The sequence below is a fragment of the Dendrobates tinctorius genome, unplaced genomic scaffold (assembly GCF_039654945.1).
Source record: "Dendrobates tinctorius isolate UK_male_01 unplaced genomic scaffold, ASM3965494v1 ptg000120l, whole genome shotgun sequence".
Lineage (NCBI taxonomy): Eukaryota > Metazoa > Chordata > Amphibia > Anura > Dendrobatidae > Dendrobates > Dendrobates tinctorius.
Window position 1 is genome coordinate 39,152,826 of NW_027361788.1, and position 14,981 is coordinate 39,167,806.

The following is a 14,981-nucleotide window of genomic DNA, read 5'->3' on the forward strand; positions in this document are numbered from 1 at the left end:
TTTCCAGTTCGAAAGTTCAGGTGCTCATTGTTTTCCATGGGGTTTGGGTTCTGGTTCAAATTTGGGTACAGTTCTGGTACCCGAACTGAACTTTGGAATAAAGTTCTGGTCGGGTGCCAGAACCAAATTCCACGGGTCAGCTCCTCCCTACCCCATTAAGACACACAGCTGTGTCTTAGGATTGTGACTCTAGACTTTTGTTTGGTGTGCTCTACCTTCTGTGAATACTGAGCTTTAACTTGCTTCCATCCTTTTTGGGTTCCACTTCATCTGTCCTGCTGCTCCAGGGATTCCTGAGTGTGCTGAGTCCTCGCTTCCCACGTGCTTACAGCTTGCTGCATCAACGCCCGAGATCCGTGTGCCCACCTGGACCTGAGGCGTAGAGGATCCACCTAAGCAGGTGAGCCTAACAAACATGAATAAATTGACAACTGATTGTTACCAATAACAATGTGTCGATATACGCTCGGAAATTGTCCAATCACTGCTGACACACCCCTTTGCAAGTAAAAGGTAACTCCCAGTTGTCAGGTTATTTATACATTTCTAGGAAGAATAGACAAAAAGCACAATGTAGCATTGTAATAAACCTTATCTAAAATTGTTTTTTTTTTTCATATGGAATGTAAGAAATTTCAGAAACAGTCAAGCAAAAGGCAACAATGTTTTGAACTTTTGACTTTCAGGCTCCATATCTCACCATCCATTACAGCTTCGAAAGTGAGACTACCTTCATATTATAGACAATCATCTTGGCTATCTCATACATAAATTTGACTTGCAACTATTTAGCATATGATTAGTTATACAGATTCTTGTCATGTCACTGGAATGTTACTGGTTTTCTCCGAAAGATCTAAAATTTAAATTTTTATTATTTTGTTAGTATTTTGGAAATACACCTTTGGTTTTCAACACTGCCTGAATCTTTCTGGGCATGCTCTCTATCAGATTCAAACATGTCGACCGAAATTTGATCTCAGGTCTCTTCTACACGTTCCCAAAATTGATGCATACTGATCGCCTCACTTGGGTCTGTATACAGTTTTTTCTTCAATTCTACCTACAAGTATTTAATTGGGTTGAGGTCTGGGGACTGTGGGTGCCATTCCAGCACCTCTACTACATTGTCATTGAACCATTTCTTTGCCAATCTTGAGATATGCTGTTGTCCTGTTGGAACTCTATGTCGACTTTTTCATACCCATAGTACTTGAGAGTATGAAGTAACTCATCTTGTAGGATACTCACATATAGCTCAGCATTTATACCGCCATCAATATGGTCAGGTATTCCATGCCTTTGGCTGTGAAACAACCCCATATCATTAAACTTTTTCCATCGAACTTGACATTTTCTTCAATCTCTCGTTTCTTCAGATCTATTTGCACCTATCAGAGCCTAGTCTATTGACTTTCATGTCATCGCTCGAAATCAGCCGTTTCAAATCTTTAAATGTCCACTTTTCATACTTACTTGCTTGCAAACTCACACCAACGCTCCTTATGACAATATTCAAGTTGAGGCTTCTTCACTTTTCTTCGGGCCACCATTCCAGACTTGTATAATGTGCGTCGCATGGTGCTTGCATCGACGTCTGTGAACTCATTAATATGAAGCATATGAGCCACCTCCATAAAACATAAAAATTCTAATTAACATTGTCTTTTATTGTCTTAGTGTATGTCGTACTTGCTGACTTGACAGGGATGTGGGCTTATCCTGGTTCAACTGTACCAATGGATTAGTCACTAACTACTTCATAAGTGGAATTTCCAAAGTTGTCTGTGGTGATTGCTAATGCACATGAACTCCTTTTGATTGTTTTGAAACTCAAAATCTGTAATGCAAAGCCACTTATTTGTTAGATGTGGTTTAGGGGCAACTCTGCCCTGCATGATGCCGGTCAAGCAGCAGTGATATCTGATTTTATTAATAATCTTTCTTAAACGGTCTTCGGGTCAATCTCGAGCCATGGCGAGTTGGTGGATAAATGCTCTGTATGAAAATCTCTCTTATGCAAGCCTAGGTAGGTCCACCATCGTCTTCGCGGCCGTTATTTTGGTAAGTATCAAGCCATCAAGTTGCAGGTCTTCCTCTTTGCCTTGTTCCTTCGATTCTTCCGACCATGAGCTCCTTCTCTGGTGATTGCTCTCTTCTTATGATGTGTCCAAAGTAGGCAAATCATAGCTTGGTGACCCTTGCTTCAAGTGACATGTTTGGCTTGATTTGTTCCAAAATTGATTTATTTGTTCTCCTTGCCATCCATGGTAATGATGTCATTTATTAATGATACACTACAAAATTAAAATCACCTGTAATCCCACCATGACTGTAAATGTATAAAGAAAAATAAGATACATTTTTGCATTTATTCAATAATAATTTTCATAGATAAAATATTAAAAGCTGAAAAAGATGTAATTACTTATTTTAGGACAATCTTTTTTTGTTGTTGCTTTGTTAGGATGAATATTGGAGATTGCAGTAATCTGATGGGGAACCTAGCAGAACAAAACGATCTGCAGACTGAAATCAGACATGCCAGATCTTTATCCCTCCCAACGTCATCTGTCAGGGGTCCCCATACACATTAGACTATCGGCCAAAGTCATCAATATTGGTAGATTCAGTTATTTTAAAGAGTATGGGGGGCTTTAAGTGCAGACAACTCATTGAATGCAACAACACTGAAAATCTGTTGTAATTGATGTCAGGCTATTCTCTATAAATGCTTTACTGCAAGGTAACAAAATAAAATCCAGTATGTGAAAACTAGCTCCATGTTATTAAATACATTTAAAAAAAATTCAGGTTAAATCTGATTTATTCCCAGAATTCACAGTACTCTACAACTGGTAACATGCCCAGTGTGGTTGGACCGTCATTCTAGCTAGGGGAATATATGCTAGAAAATATCCATTTCACTTGCCAAATATGATTTCTGGTGTCTCATAATAATAAATTAATGTATCTGACCAGAGAAACTATGGTTCAGTCTGGTCGAGGGACCTTAAAAAAACACAAGAGGAGCATTAAACCATTTTTATGAGCCTGATGAGACAGTTTTCATGAATATTCCAGATGCAGTGAATTGTATTAGATGGAGCAATGCTCGGATAGACGGCATTAATGACTTAGTGCCAGCGGTTGTATGCCCTGTGCATGTGGTACAGTACAGAAAGGTGCAGGTGGCTGTGCTTCTCCTAGACAGTTATGCCTCGGTGCTTAGGAGTTATTCTTCCCAGAGATAAAATCAGACGTCTGGTGCTATTCCCTGGTAAAGTGATCTCTTGTTATGTTGCAGAGCAGGACAAACCACCTGCTTCCAGCTCGCGCTGATTTACCCTGTTGTACATTGAGCACAAACTTATTAAAATGGCATTCCGCCTACTGTTACAGCACAAGTGCCTTAATCCCTACTCATAAGTATAGGGCACGTCCTCATAATGCTAAATAAAGCACTAACATTAACTGCGCCAGCCAGTCTATTGAGGCTCTCATACCGGCATCTGTGCCTCTAGCTTAAAACATTTATTATATATCCATAAGATAGGTAATAAAATGCTAGATTTCTGGGGTAGAAGTACAACAGCAGGGACCCCAACTGATCACTTGAACAGGGGACGTTTGTCCCTCCATTCTAAAGAGCAGGGCTAGGAGTTGTGTGTGTAAGGGGGTCACAAAAGCTGTCCTGTGTCCCAAACACGTCCCAGTTTGGAATGTATAAATGTATGTATATCGTTGCCATGTAATGTTGTTAAGCCGTGTATTTTATACTGTGTTAATTATGATGTACATAATGCTGCTATGTATATATATCTATTGTGTTAAATAAGGAAAGCGTAGTACCTTAGTTATGACACTAGATGGGGGTACATAGTATAGTAGGAAAAGAAAAATAGTATAGGAGATAGTTAACATAGGAAGGGTCACTGTGGATAAGGCAGGGCGCCCAGACAGCTCGGGTGGGCTTAGAGCTCAGACTATACAGGGACCACGCAAGGTTTAAATGTGAAATCCAGCCATCCAGGGCCCAGTGGGCCAGATGTACAGCCTTAGCAGCTGTGTGACAGCAGTGGTGGAAGAGAGGCTAAAGGCAAGGCCAGAACAGTACGGCGACGCAGGTGGCTCTATAATGTGGCAGTTCACTGCATGGGCTGATGCTCTTGTATCTGGGGCGAAACGGACGAGGGAACTCCTAAGCATAGTGAGTCTGAACTGGGAGGACGCTGTGTTACCGCAAGCCGTAGGAAGAAGTGCAGGGAAAGTAGAGAATGTGGACTGTATGGAACCCTATGCTGATGTTGTATCTGACAAGGATGTGCTGCGAGATGGAAAAAGTAAAGTTCTACATTTTAAGTTGCAACTGGACTGTGTCTCTGTTTGTGCGCAATCATGTGGAAAGGGTCTGCAGCAGCTCAGATGAGACCCTGAAGGTGCAGAGATGCAAGTACACTGATTAAAGGACGTTCTTTGTATGTGATGGGAGACGAGAGTGCACAAGAGCCATTAGTCTCAGCCACGACTATGGCCCTGGCACTCTCTCACATGTGCTTGCACTTTGCCACTCTATTCATTCAAGAGAACTGACAAAAACAGCTAAGCATAGAGCATGCTCAGCCACTACTCAATCAAAACTACTCTTTGCTGTTGTCATGTGGTTGGCGAACACAAGGTCCTGAGATTTCCCCGATAAGGTGATGGGTTGTGGTCCCCGTGTTTGGGCCTCCATCTATCTAGCACTATAAAGCTATCCAGTGGATATGTGATAAATGCTCCTGTAACAGATCTGTAATACTGTCAGGTTCTCTGATGGCGAGGATTTAAGAAAATGATGACTGCTTCGCTTCACAGAAAATATTTTTAAAGGAGTTGGCTACCTTTTGGAAATATTATTTTCTTATCTTTTTCTTACTTGAAGAAGCACTCCCTCTAAATTTTTTATTTATTAAATATGTATGTAAATGCATGTAACGTAGTGAGTGCAGGCGTGGACTGGCAAACAGGAAAACAGGAGACTCCTCTGTTGGGCCCCTGTCCAAGAGTGGGCCACCACCCTCTTATATGAGCGGTACTTGGCACAATATACTTGAATCACTATGAACAGACAAAGGCAGCATCTTATTAATTTAACACTCTACCCAGTTCATTCTTATATAAATTTGTGATTGCGGATAATGTTACATTTGAATGTAGCCTGAAAGTGGTTCCCTGGAGTTGGTTACTGGTAGGCCCTTGACACACCAGTCCGACACTTTGTGAATGTATTAATATACTCAACTTCCACTGCTCTCTCCAGTCTTCAGTGCTGTTTTTTTCTGTCACAGCTGTGCAGACTGGCCGGGTGTCACGCACTGTGTGAGGAAAGGCTAAGTGCAACACAAAGGGTTGAGGGGAGGGGAGACCAACACTAGAGAAGAGGGGAGTAGGGACCCCTAGGCAGATTTAAAGTCACTTTGCCCTAAATGTACATACAGTATATAGGTATATAGGTTCTGCACCTATCGCAGAGCAGGAACCTAATCCCTGCCTGACCCTGGCAATAAGCCCTGCTTAGGGAAGGACAGGGTAACACTAGTCAATCTCCACTACAACTAAAGACAGATGGGATAGACAAACAAGGGGGAACACTTATCTTGAGTAGACTCAGAGAGATAACACAGATGTCCTCAAACAGCACCAAAGAGGAAGAAAGCTGACTGCTAAAGCTCCAAGCCTCAATGGGGAAATGGAAATATAACCAGCGATTACCAGCAGCAGGCTTGGAGTCTATAAACACCCAGGTCCACGTGTGTCAATTAGAGCTGGAGAAAGGTTGTTGCTACGTCAAAGAGTCAGAAGGGTTAAGAAGGTGTCTGCAAAGCCAAATGCAGAGACCTTCTGCAGATAGATGCAGTGCAACTATCTGCAGCTTCTGACATATCCGTGACAGTGGGTCATGCTGCACTCTGCGTGACCCGTAAATATGTTTAACAATTAAAGCTTATGGAGGGCCACAACCGTGGGGTCTCCGATACAAAGGCAGAGTGGCTGTCAGCCCCTGTGCCTGCTCCCAAATGCTGCGATCTTGATAGATCACAATATTTGAGGGCTTAAAGTGCCAGGAGCGGTCTGTGACCGCTCCTGCACCTAGGACAGCACAAGAAAAAGTACCACTGTTGAGAGTGCACACCACAATACTATGTAAAAGGGCAATACTTTATTAACAATAACAGTTAAAACATACTTAAAATCAAAGCAAAGTTCTCCCCATGCGTGATATAATAATCACAGGCAATAAATGCAATGCAATAAACAGATGGCCCCTGGATCCTGGATTGTAACATGTAATTTATCAAAAAAATGGAGAAATAATAGTAAATCCTGAGCATGAATGACAAATTATGAAAGTATACAATCACAATCTAATTGAAACTGTCCCCAAAAGTGCCCTACAACCAAAATGCCAAAAATGTAAACACAGTGGGCACATGAGTGCAGCTGGACAGAAGATCAAGGAGCCAGGGGGGAAGGGAGGGCAAAGCCACACGCGTATCGACGTGAACAGCACGTCTTCATCAGGGGAAGTCAGCTGACACCTGGTCGCGATCGGCCACGCACGCCCCGTGAGCGTGGCTGATCGCTTAGTCGTACTATTCCGTCCATGGTCAAAATGTGCCAGGGCACATGGACGGAATAGCATGCCTGATGTCAGAAAGGAGTTAATATCTATTTTGTATGGCATAACTATCTGGTTTAAAGGCATAAAAATTCAAAGTTTGAAAATTGTGAAAATTTTCACATTGCTTGTCAAATTTTCAATATTTTAAAAAATAAATGCAAATAATATTGAAAAAAATGTACCACTAACATGAGGTACAATGTGTCACAAACAAAAACCCCATCTGAGAATCACTGGATTATGTTGCATTGTTCCTGAGTTATTACCTCATAAAATGACACTGGTCAGAATTGTAAAATTTGGCCCGGTCAGAAAAGTTAAACAGCTTGGTGTGAAAGGACTAATGAATAAAAAAAAAGGTAGTGGGAGTGCTTCTTTAAATACATGTATTTTGGCTAAAAATCATTTTAGCAATTACACCGTTTTTCTTTTACAGGCTCTCTGTTTCCCTGCGCAGTCAACGTTAATATAGTCTATGGTCATCCTTCAGTCGGTCAACTCATTTATATTACGACGTTATCATGAACGAAAGGTCATTATTGTTAGAAACTCATGGATTATTGGCCAGTGCAAATGCTGTTTAACTCATTTTTATCTGTCTTTTTCTGAGCTCCTGTTGATGATTTATGGCCACAGACTACTAAAGTATATCTTGACTTCATCAAAGCATTTGACAAAGTATCTCACACAATCCTTATTAAAAAAATGACTAAATATGGACTGGACAAGGCAACTGTTGGGTGGATTCATAACTGGCTTAGTGTTCGGACCCAGAGTGGTCATAAATGGCTGCACATCCAGTTGGAAGAATGTCTCAAGTGGGGTACCACAGGGCTCTGTCCTGGGCCCTGTATTGTTCAATATCTTTATCAACGATTTAGATGAAGGAATTGAGGGTAAACTGATTAAATTTGCTGATGACACAAAGCTAGGAGGGATAGCTAATACTAGAGAAGAGAGAGAGAGGATTCAAAAAGATGTAAATAAACTGGAGCAGTGGGCAGCAACTAACAGAATGGTTTTTAAAAATGCAAAGTACTACATCTGGGCAATAAAAATGAAAAATGCATATACAGAATGGGAGGAATAGGGCTAAGTGACAGCACATGTGAAAAAGACTTGGGTATACTAATAGATCACAGACTGAATATGAGTCAACAGTGTGATGCAGCAGCAAAAAAGGCAAATGCAATTCTAGGATGTATTAACAGAAGCATACAGTCTAGATCACGTGAAGTCATTATTTCCCTCTACTCCTCTTTGGTCAGACCTCATCTGGAATATTGTGTCCAGTTTTGGGCACCACATTTTAAAAAAGACATCAACAAACTGGAGCAAGTTCAGAAAAGAGCGACCAGAATGGTGACCGGTCTGCAAACCCTGTCTTATGAGGAAAGGTTGCAGGATTTGGGAATGTTTAGTTTGCAAAAGAGAAGACTGAGAGGAGACTTAATAGCTGTCTACAAATATCTCAAGGGCTGTCACACTGTAGAAGGATCATCTTTATTCTCATTTGCACAAGGAAAGACTAGAAGGAATGGGATGAAACTGAATGGGAGGAGACACAGATTAGATATTAGAAAAACCTTTTTGACAGAGTGATCAATGAGTGGAACAGGCTGCCACGGGAGGTGGTGAGTTCTCCTTCAATAGAAGTGTTCAAACAGAGGCTGGACAGACGTCTGTCTTGGATTATTTAGTGAATCCTGCTTTGAGCAGGGGGTTGGACACGATGCCTTCCAACCCTACCCTCCCTTCCAACTCTACCATTCTATGATTCTGCTAAAAGCCTGTAAAAGCTAAAACAGTAAGAAACTCACTTGTAAAAAATTATTTTTTAGCCCAAAATGCATGCATGTAAGTGAAAAGAAAGTTTTGTCCCCAGCAGAATACAACCCCTTTAAATATTTGTGGCCATGATAAACACATTTTGGGATCATTTTATACATGGTCTTGACTTATGTTACATACATATTTGGTTGTGGAGTGCATTCTTGTACATCTATCTCAGAAAGAATTCTGTATGTTTGGAAATGCAGCCCTTGAAGAAATGACTTCTGGGCTAACCACTGATAACTTAGGGATAACTTGATTTCTGCTCCTTAGCCCAATTTATTGGTCAGAGCTTATCCAATAATTGATATGGTCATTTAGAGCTTTGAATGAGATGACAGGTGTGAAAAAGAGGGGGGAGGACATTTTGGAGGAAAGGTGTACTTGTATGATATTCCATCATGATTTGTCCCTTACAAATGGAACATCACCAGTGGAGAACAATTTATTTTTTTATGGTATTATATAATATTACAGAATTTATAAAGGTAAGCTATATGTTTTGCTTTGTTTTGCTTTTTATGGCAGCTTTTCTTTAGTACTCTGCCAATAGGTTCCTTTCTCCAAGTCTTTGAACCTGTTAAACCATATGATAAATGCTTTTATGTCTCTGTGCTTATTTTATTCCGCCCATATGTCAAATTTGGGGTGCTGGCCAGTGTTTTATTACTGGTTTTATTTATTCCAGCTCTTCTCATAACCAGATCCACATACTGCAGGGCAACAATAAGGTCAAAGTAAGTTTGTACTTGATAGTGTCCTGAATTTACAGTGCCGCAAAAGCTCACAAATGTTTAGTTCTACCTCTATATTCTGCTTTAATTTAACAACCTTGCACTGTACTAATATAGGTTAATATTTACTAATAATTACTGTTGGCTAAATATTTAGTGCAGTTATTTAAATACTTTAAGGCTATGTACCCACGTAAGCTTTTTTTGAGTTTTTTAAGCGTTTTTACCGGCAAAAACGCTTAAAAACGCTTACAAGAAGCATCCCATTCATTTTAATGAATTCTGCACTTTTTGTGCATATTGATGTGTTTTTTCCGCAAAAAAAAACCACATTGTGGTAAAAAGCGCAGCATGCTCATTAATTTCACTGAAAAATCCACATTTCTAACTATATTCTATGAGGCTGGGGATGCTCCGGAAAAAAAACGCATAAAAAACGTGGGGGAAAAATGGCGCGTTTCCTGGGAAGGAGTCCGGTTTTTAGTCAGGAATTTTCTGCATACGTGGGTACATAGCCTAAAAGACCACCCCAATTTGTCAAAGTAAGAGTCTCAAAACTTTTAAAGCCATGTCGCTCTGATATATCCATGTAGCGATTGATTGCTCAGTTGTCTGACGCAAAGTTCCAAACCCAATGCTTTGACAAAAATGAATAAATCCTACCTTCTGTCGCCAACAGGGGGAGCTCAGTGTAAATGGATTTACAACTAATATCAACAGAATGCCACCTAGACGCAGCTGCATGCACTAAAATTATATAATTTAACCCCTTAACTCCCGGAGCTTTTTTCGATTTTTCGTTTTCGTTTTTCACCCCTTCTTTCCAGAGCCATAACTTTTTTATTTTTCCGTCAATATGGCCGCGTGGGGCTTATTTTTTGCAGGACGCGTTGTACTTTTGAGGGACATTATTGGTTTTACCATGTCTTGTACTCGAAAACGGGAAAAAAATTCCAAGTGGGGTAAAATTGCAAAAAAAAGTGCAATCTCTGTAGCAATATGTTATATGTGATGTGACCTCTAGGGGTCTCACTACGTTGATGTGTGTACTATAGAGTTTAGAGCTTGTTGGTTAGTTGTTGTTAGCAGACATCTTGTAATGGAGGATTGGTTCACAAGTCTCATGTAATAAAAAGCATGGAGATATCCAAGGAGTTTGATCCATGACAGGAAACAAATAACAGAACAATCTCACACTTGTTTTTGGTTTGGATTTTTTACTAGGTTCACTAAATGGTAAAACTGACCTGTTATTATGATTCCCCAGGTCATTACGAGTTCATAGACACCAAACATATCTACAGTAGGTTCTTTTTTATCTAAGTGGTGAAAAAAAATTCCAAAGTTTGCCAAAAAAAAAAAAAAATTGCACCATTTTCCGAGACCTGTAGCGTCTCCATTTTTCGTGATCTAGGGACAGGTGGGGGCTTATTTTTTGCGTGCCGAGCTGACGTTTTTAATGATACCACTATTTGGCAGATAAGTTCTTGTGATCACCCGTTATTGCATTTTAATTCAATGCAGCGGAGAACAAAAAACGTAATTCTGGTGTTTTGATTTTTTTTCTCGCTACGCCCGTTTAGTGATCAGGTTAATCCTTTTTTTATTGATAGATCGGGTGATTCTGAGGCACACGTAGCAGAAAACTTCTGCTTGAAAACCTGACTACCTTCCCAGAAACCGCACCTATTTTTCTGCATTTTTGATGCGTTTTTTTCCGCAGCGGTTTCAAAACGCATGGAAGAAGCCAAAACCGCGGAAAAATCCACAAAATTAATTAGCATGCAAAAAGTGCAAAATGCATAGAAATGACTGGGAAGCCTATTTTTAGCGGTTTCATAGTGGTTTTATAGTGAAAACCGCTGTAAAAACCGCTAAAAAACCGCTGTGTGTGAACACAGCCTGAATTTGGCGATACCAAATATGTGTAGGTTTGTTTTTTTTATTGTTTTATTTTGAATGGGTGTTTTTAAACACATTTTTTAACTTTTGACATGCTTCAATAGCCTCCATAGGAGGCTAGAAGCTGCCATACTTGATCGGCTCTGCTACATATAGGCGATGCTCAGATTGCCTATATGTAGCAGATTTACTGCATTGCTATGAGCGCCGACCACTGGGTGACGCTCATAGCAAAGTGCCGGCAACAACCATAGAGGTCTCTATGAGACCTCTGGTTGACAAGGCAATGCGTCGCTGACCCCCCCCGATCACGTGACTGGGGTCGGCGATGCACTCATTTTCGGCCGGGTGCCGGAAATACTAGTTAAATGCCCGCTATCAGCGTTTGACAGCGGGATTTAACTAGTTAATAGGCATGGGTGGATTGCAATTCCGCTTGCGCCTATTGCGGGCACATGTCAGCTGTTTATAACAGCTGATCATGTCGCGGCTTTGAGGTGGGCTCACCGCCGGAGCCCACCTCAAATCAGGGGATTCTTACCGCTGACGTAATCTAAAGACAGGCTCTGATTCAAAAAGACTGGCGTTTTGTACATTGCATGCAGGAATAAGATGTGCCGCATTCATTGAGGTGCACCTCACCAGAAATGTTACTCCAGTAACAGACTGGAGTATCAGTTCTGGCATAATGTACTGACACTTTTGATTAATTTGTTTGGCAGTATTTCCATGCCATCCCATGCTCGGCTCCTCTTCAGATCTGCCCACTTTGGTAGAGCTTGCTGAATGTGGAGTCAAATGGAAAAAGTCACAATTTTTTTTCACAACTTCGCGTTGCACAAAAATTTATTATTTATTAATTATATACACAGTACATACAGTGGGTACGGAAAGTACTCAGACCCCTTTACATTTTTCACTCTTTGTTTCATTGCAGCCATTTGGTAAATTCAAAAAAGTTCATTTTTTTCTCATTAATGTACACTCTGTGTCACGAAGTGACTGGCCCTGCGTGATGCGACCCGAAGATCAGTCGGTCACTAAAACAACCAAGACAGACAAGGGGACACCTCCTTAGCCTGAGGGGCAGTTCAGGGGCCCATGTTCCACGTCTCCTGTTTTTTCCCTACTGCCCCGTGACATTATTACCAACCCACACGTTTTTTTTTCTGGTGAGTCATGGCCCAAATGCAGGCCTTTGCCACACTGCTTCAGTCCCTCACTGATGAGCTTAAGGTGAGGCGGGGTGAGGTGGTGCAGAAGCTGCAGCAGTTAATGGGGTTCTGGGCCTCGGCTCAGGTGTTGCTCTACCAGAACTCAAAATATATCTCCCTGACAGGTTTGCTGGAGGGAGAAAAAAATTTCTTGTGTTTCAGGAAGCCTGCAAGTTATATTTCAGGCTCCACCCCTGTTCATCAGGGAGTGAGGAACAGCGTGTGGGGATTATTGTCTCCCTTCTTAAGGGTGATCCCCAATCCTGGGCCTTCTCCCTGCCGACTGATTCACCATCTATACGGTCAGTGAACGGGTTTTTGCGGCTCTGGCGCTGGTGTATGGATTGCCTGATGGCGTCTCCCTGGCGGAATCCTGACTCCGTAAAATCAAGCAGGGGGCCGGCTGGCAGAGTACTGCTCAGAGTTCAGGAAGTCGGCCACCGGCACACAGTGGAACGACCCTGCTCTTAGGAGTCACTTTGTGCAGGGTCTGTCCCCTAAGTTGCAGGATACTCTGGTGCAGTACGCCGCCCCCAGGTCGTTGGAGGCCGCCATGTCCCTTGCCATCCAGGTGGATAGACACCTCAGGGAGAGATATACACCAAATGTGCCCCCTATTATCCTTGTTAGGGAGGAGGACACACCAGAGTTGACGGACGAACCCATGCAAGTGGGAGGAGCTAGTTTCCAAACGGTGTCGCCTGCGGTTCGTCGTGGTGTGGGGGCATGTTATCACTGTGGGCAGACTGGTCATTTACTAACCTAACCAACCTTGGTGAAGACTGGACCTACCTGGTGCAGAGGGGGTTCAGCTTATCTGGAGCTTGTGGTGCTGCTGCTGGATGCTGATCGAGTGCCTTACTCTGCTGCTTGGAACATTGGCAGCAGATTAAGCTAAATTTTGTTTTTTGGTTGCTTTAACCCCGTGGTGTCTGTTTTATCTTTCCTTTGGTTTGCAGTGCAGTTCACTTTATTCCCTGTCTCACCTCCTGGGGAGGGGGTTGGGGGTTTAGCTCAGGGCTTAACAGGAGATAGGGACAGGTCAGGGACTTGGGCCTCACTACCATCAAGTGTACCCCCAAGTTAAGGAAAGTCAGCGCACCTCCTTAGCCTGAGGGGCAGTTCAGTGGCCCAGGTTCCAAGTCTCCTGTTTTTTCCCTACTGCCCCGTGACACTCTGCACCCCAACTTGACTGAAAAAAACAGATGTAGAAATTTTTGCAAATTTATTAAAAAGAAAAAACTGAAATATCACATGGTCATAAGTATTCAGACGCTTTACTCAGACACTCATATTTAAGTCGTATGCTGTCCATTTCCTTGTGATCTTCCTTGAGATGGTTCTACTCTGGTTCTACTGACACCTTGTTGGCATACAGGGCCAGAAGCTGCCTAGGGCCCCCGCTGCTCCAGGGGCCCACAGCCAGTGACTTGTAGCTAATAGCGGCATACCACGCAGCTGCTATGGGGCCCGTGTGTCAGGGGTGCCTGCTCGGTGCCAGCGGAGCAGCAGCGGTTGACAGGAGGCAGAAGCAAGCTGATGCAGCTAAAGCCTGTCCCTGCTGCTAAAGATAAATGAATATTCACACTTCCCCATGCCCCATGGGCGTGGAGAGGAGTGAATATTAATTTCACTTTAATAATAGGCAGTGTTAGCCGTGGGCCGGCAGACCAGGGCCCCCCGCTCTCCCAGGGGCCCCCAGCCCACGTGGCCGCTATGGGGCCTATAAGTCGCCGCCTCCCAGTGCACACTGCATTCAACTGAATAGACATCATACAGAAAGCAATAATGGAGGAGAGAGCGTAAGATGATGCTCCCTCTCCCATCATCCCCCTTTGCCTCTGACACTGCGGGTGAGTGATGATGTCACTTCATTGCGTACCCGCTGTGTGTTGGGCAGATGGCAGTGTAGCTGCTGAGACCGGAGTAGAGCCTGAATCAGCGTGGGAGAAGAAGTGTGAGTATTGTGGTTTTTATATACAGTATATATATATATCTAATATATAAAGCTCAAGTGTGTGTATGTATGTAATGTATGTATGTGTGTATGTCCGGGATTGGCATCCACACCGTCGCAGCTACAGCCACAAAGTTTGGCAAAATCACACGTCTGGACCCCGAGAGTGTCCTAGGCTATGTTGTGAGGCGAAATTTTAACCCTGCGCGTTCTAATTCACCAAATGATTTTGCCCCTATCTACATAATGGGGAAAAATGTGTGTGTATCAAGCCCCACCCCTCATTATGTCATAATGGTTGCCATGGCGACGCTGATGTCATCATAGGTTGCAAGCCCCGCCGCTCATTATGATGTCATAATGGTTGACTATGGGATGGAGGATGTGTGATGGGTATATGGGCACTGGACTATGGGATGGAGGATATGTATGACAGGTATATGGGCACGGGATTGTGGGATGGCGGATATGTATGATGGGTATATGGACATGGGACTATGAGATGAAGGATGTGTGATGGGTATATGGGCACTCGACTATGGGATGGCGAATATGTATGATGGGTATATGGGCATGGGACTATGGGATGGAGGATGTGTGATGGGTATATGGGCATGGGACTATGGGATTGAGGATGTGTGATGGGTATATGGGCACTCGACTATGGGATGGAGGAT

The 14,981-nt window shown here is 42.6% G+C and overlaps 1 protein-coding gene and 1 long non-coding RNA gene across 4 annotated transcripts in view; one reads left to right on the forward strand and one right to left on the reverse strand.

Annotated features, from left to right (window-relative positions):
* LOC141046640 (uncharacterized) overlaps positions 1 to 14,981 on the reverse strand; it is a 445,193-nt gene that overhangs the window by 371,545 nt on the left and 58,667 nt on the right. The window lies entirely within an intron of this gene.
* The window catches only part of LOC141046643 (uncharacterized), a 108,981-nt gene continuing 103,204 nt past the window's right edge, over positions 9,205 to 14,981 (forward strand). Inside the window, exon 1 of the long non-coding RNA XR_012219628.1 lies at positions 9,205 to 9,234. This is a non-coding gene — a long non-coding RNA (uncharacterized lncRNA). The remainder of the gene's footprint in view (positions 9,235 to 14,981) is intronic.